Source organism: Artibeus jamaicensis, unplaced genomic scaffold (assembly GCF_021234435.1).
Source record: "Artibeus jamaicensis isolate MK-2021 breed Jamaican fruit bat unplaced genomic scaffold, CSHL_Jam_final contig_2259, whole genome shotgun sequence".
NCBI lineage: Eukaryota > Metazoa > Chordata > Mammalia > Chiroptera > Phyllostomidae > Artibeus > Artibeus jamaicensis.
In genome coordinates this window covers 6,957,722-6,962,862 of record NW_026521468.1, presented here as the reverse complement: position 1 = coordinate 6,962,862, position 5,141 = coordinate 6,957,722, and positions in this window count along the sequence as shown.

Genomic DNA, 5,141 nt, shown 5'->3' with positions numbered 1-5,141 from the left:
TTAAGACCACATGCATATTCGCCAACAACAAAAAAAAAGTTTAAAACCCCCATTCCGGGAACAGCTGCGCGTGTGGGGCCCGGGCGGGGCTGCGGAGACCCGCCCCCACCCCCTCGCGCCGCCCCGAGCAAGCCCGGCCCCCAGGTCCAGGGTGGCTGTCTCCCCGCGGGGCCCAGGCGGGCGAAGCAACGGCGGCAAAGGGTCTCTGCGCCCAGTGTGGGGTGGGCAGACCCGCCCCACCATGGGGGTGGACATGGTCCACGTGCCCGCCCCAGAGGCCCAGCCCTTAAGCAGAGTCTCCCAACTCCAGTGCCAGGAGGGCCCCCCCCCATCCCTCCCTCCCCCACCAGTTGGTGCCCAATAAATATTTCCTGAATAAATGAATGAAGGAGCCAACGGACTGACTGATTCCAGGTTCCGGGGGAGTGTCTGTCTTCGGGCTCTGGCCGCGCCCCGCCCCTTGCCCCCGCTGCGGGCGGCTCCTTTCCCAGGTGCAGCTTGAGGGCTCCGGGTGGGAATGCTGGGAGAGCTTCCGGCTGCCCGCCTGGCCGTCCTGGGCAGCAGGGTCAGCATGGGCTTGCCCACCAGGCCCTGCCTCCCCATATACATCCTCTTCCTCTCTGGACCCAGTTCCCATCCCCGGAAGGAAGCCCTCACAGCCCCTACTCTCCACGCTCTCATCCACTTCTGCTCAGGGGTTCCCTGAACCTTCACCACGTTCCCAGCTTTGTGCCAGGGGTCCCAAGGACAAATAGCAGTTCTTGCCCTCCGGTTGCTCTCAGCCCGGTGAGGGACACCGCCAAGTGGCCGATGGCAAGGACTGCTCAGAGGTAATTCAGGTGTAAAGAAAAGAGAAGGGTTTGTCTTGGCCAAGGGTTGAAGGCTATCATGGACGCCCTTCCAGGCCCAGGGTGCCAGCTGGGTGGAGTCTGGAGGACAGATGGGCTCCTGGGTGCAGAAGGGGAGGAAGGCTGGGCACTGCCCCCTGCTGGCTCTGCACAGCCAGACCACTGAGGCCTGGGTTCCAATCCTCACTCTGCTACTTAGCAGCAGGGACTCCAGCTTCCAGACCTCAGTTTCCTCACCTGTAAAATGGGGACTGTGGTCCCAGCCATGCAGAGCCCCTGAGCATCCACCTCCAGTCCTCTGTCCTCAGGGGGAGGCGGCACCCCCACCCCCCAAGCACAGGCCAGCAACCGTCCCCGGTGCCCGGTAGTTAGAGGCTGGTGGGCGGGTTGAGACCGGGAGTTTGCTTCCCAAGCTTCCTCGATCAAGGAAGACCGATCCTGGCGTCCCATACAGTCCACTGCCCACCCGGCCTGGGTCACGTGACACACAGGCCCTGCAGGAGCAGGACCAGTGTTTGTCTGTGGAACTCATATCTCCAGTGACAACGCTCCTCCTGGAGATCCAGGGACAGGAAGACAAGTGCGCGCGCCCTGGCGGGTGCAGCTGCGGGGAATGTCGTGCGTTCCGAGGAAGGGATGCCTGGTCCCGGAGCGGAGAGCCGGGCCACGGCGGCCTCCCTGACACCCCAGCCCATGGCAGCTCCGCTCTGCCTCTGCTCTCGATGGGCACGGACCCCCCCCAGAGAGGCTTCCCGCTCCTCAGACCTCTCGTCGGCCCCATCACGCCAGCTCCGGACTTTCCTGGCAGCCGGCCCTCCAGGTCCCTGACTGGAGGGCCTTGGTTCATCCCGCCCTCGCGGACTTTGGGCTCAGCACACAGGTGCACAGCATGAGAAAGCATCCACCTGGGAGACATGAACTTCAGACCTCCCACTGCTCGTAACCAGGGCCAGGCACCCCGCAGTCAGAGCTGTGTGAGCTCGTGACCACGATGCACCGTCAGCCAGAGACCACAAGTTTCCATGACTCTGTGACTCTGCCACCTGCGTGATAAACCATTCACAACAGACAGGCATTTTCAAAGGATGAACTGTAGGCTTAAAGCACAAACCCTCCTCCGCACCCCTGTGGGCCATGCTGTGGAATTCCCTGGTGAGACCTCGGGCTCCCCAGCACGTGGGGCCCCTGGCACCTCCCCTACTTTGGTCCAGTCTCCAGCCTCTCACGTTCCAACCTTCCTTCTTCCTCCAGCCATACCCGTCAGCGACCGGGGGTCATGCCAGTGTGCCCGGAGGGCCCCCCTGACCAGAGCCACTTTCCACCCTCTGCAGGATGGCCGGGGAGACAAACTGCATTTGTCTGTGGCCCAGGGGACAGAAACCAGGGCCAACCAGGGGCCAGAAAACAGAAAGATTGGTGTTCCTTATAAGACACATTTCCCAGAGGGTCAGGGCACAGAACGAGGGTGCTCTTTAGCGCTAGATAACCCGGTTGGGATCCCGCCTCTGGGGTCAATGACAGGTCAGGAGGCTGGATTTAGAGCAACTGTAGACGCCTGCTCTCTGCCAGGCCCGAGTGGCGGCAGCGGAGAAGCCCCAGTCCCTCACTTTGCGGACCATGAGACCCAGGCTGGAGCCGGTGGCCAGCCTCATCTTTGGGTCCTTTGTGCCCAGCGCCTGTGGAACAGGACCCAGCCCCGGGCAGGGGGGTGGCCCTGGCCCCCAGGCCATGCCTCCCATCTGACCCCTCTGTCCTCCCCGCCTGGTGGGCTGAGGGCCCAGGGCAGAGGCCCCGGGAGCAGGCGAGGGCCCGACTGGCACGGAGCTGACCCAGCGCTGCGGCCCAGGCTGAGTAACAGGAAACAAGAGGCTGATGCCAGTAAGCGAGGGAGATTCGGGAGATTCGAGGTCTGCTGCCTGGAGTGGACGACAAGTTACTGGAAGGAGAGGAAGCTGCAGCAGTAAATGATGCCAGACCCCATCCCTGTCTCTGGGCCGGGGGCCCAGCTGAGCACTCCCTGGGGCCCCGGGAGGGGCAGGTGGGCGGGGGCCATGGGGAGGGGGGGTGGGCCTGGGAAGGCAAAGGGTCCCCTGGGCTCAGTCCCCAGGCCTCCGTGGAGGCCTTCGAAGGGGGGACCCAGCCCTGGGCTTGCCCGGCTCCCCCCACCTTCCTCCCTGCCCCCACCCTGAGGCTGATTCCTGGAAGGCTGGCTGCTTCCCAGCAGAGCAGAGGGAGCCCAGGGGCGACCGTCCCAGCGGACTTCCCAGGATTCCAGCTGCTCCACCCACCAGGCGCCAGGCCTTTACTCTGGGCACTTCTGCCCCGCAGGGCCCCTGGGGCCCCCCAGAAGCCCTTCAGACCTGGAGCTGCCTGGGTGGAAATGGTGAAACCTCCAGCATCTGTAACCCCAAGAGGCTGAGCACCCTCCTTGCACCTTGCACAGTGTCGGAGGGACCCTGAGAGACAGCAGAGCCCTCCCAGCCCCGAGGGGGGCAGCTTAGGGATGGAGGGGCAGTCTAGGCCGAGGGAGGGATCTCCAGCTCTGCCGCAGAGGAGGGGCAGGGGCAGGGCCGCAACTGTTATGCGCCAAGGGCTCTGCAGTCCGCAGAGCTGAAGGCCTGCCCGAGGCTGCCCTTTATTCCCACCCAAGGCCGCTTGCCTCCCTTCCAGTCTCTCTTCCACTCAGCCCCACGCAACGGCTTCTGTCTGCAGTCGGGACTCTGAGTCCCACCCTGCTGGCCTGGGCCCAGGTCCGGGCGCAATGGCCATTCAGGAGTGGCCAAGCGGCCCACAGAGCAAAGACAAGTCCTCGGGTGGAGGGAAGGCGGCGGCGGAGTCAGATGGGCAAAGCCCCCCGGGCACCCGGGGAGCGCAGGATGAGCTGTTAGTTGTAAGGAAACAGCCCGTCCACCAGTGTAAACTTGCTGGGAAAGGCAACCCTTCCCAAGTCCAGAAGATGAGTAGGAGAGGACCAGCTCAACCTGGAGGAGAGGATGGAGCCCCCAAGGCACCGGCCTGAGGTGGGGGTGCACATGTAACCACGTAAAAGGAAGAATCCGCCAGCTGTCCAGCTGTCCAGCGTCTGGCACGGGAGCCATCTGAGCACCCAGAACGCGCCAGGGGCTCCGCTGCGGTAGCTGTCGGAAGACAGCAGACAAAAAGCAGAAGATAAGCGCCTCTGGGCTGCCCAAAGGGCTAGAGTTGCAATGTCTGATAAGGCTCGGTGACGGGGACAGGAATAGCGACAGGCGACGATGGGAAGGCAGGACTGGAAAACAGGTCAACCTCAGGAACGCTGGAGATGCGTATGGGGGGCCCCAGTGGCTCCGCCCCCGGGGGCCACCCTCCACGTGTGCAGGTGTTCCGGGGAGTGAGCCCACCCGAAAGCCAGCCCAGGTCCCCAATAGGCGGAGCGGGGACATCTGCTGCGGCCCAGGCACACTGGGGAAAAGCACACGACCTCACAAGACCAGCACGCATGGGTCTCAGGGGCCTGTCGTTCCCCCAAAAGGAGCCAGACCCACAAGGGGACACGCCCGGTCACTTCGTATCAAGTTCAAGGTCGCTTAGCACTCAGCTGTCTGTCACTGAGGGACGCGCCAAGGTGGCAAAACCGTAAAGAAAAGCGGTGCCGATCACAAAAGTCAGGCAGCAGAAGTGAATGCAGGAGAACCTTCTGGAATCCTGGCCATGGTCTGTGTCATGACCCGGGTGGAAACCACAGGGAATTTCATCTTATATTTATTTGTAATATACAATATGCTTCTGTGCATGTTCTGTGGGAGCTCATAACCTAAAAAACACAACTACCAAAACCCAAGTGCAGGGGAGCACCCCTTTGCGGGGCTCCGCCACTCCCGCCCTACCCTGCCCCGGCCCCGCCCGTCCGGGAAGAAAGCTCCAAGGTTCTCCCTCGGCTGGGACAGTGCGGGTCCCTCAGCCGCCTTGGCCTCAGGCCAGCGTGCGCTGTCTGCAGAGCCCGCCTGCCGAGCAGCGGGGTGCAGCTCCCCTCACTCTCACGGCCCCCTCCTCTCCTGACCCCCCACCCTATTTGGATTTCCCTAGATGGCTCTGAAGGTGACCTCTGTAGTGTGCTGTCTTATTTCTGTCACCGCTGAGGGGACACGGGTCTTGAGGAAACCTTCTTCCTACCCATGTTCCCTCTCAACAGCACATGTGGCCTTGACATGGGGCGGCCCCCACAGGGGTCAAGTGCATGCCCACGGCCCGCTCGGCCTGGGCCCGGGGCCCAGCGTTCTCCCCTTTGCCCTGGCCCCCCTCCGGCCCCCAATC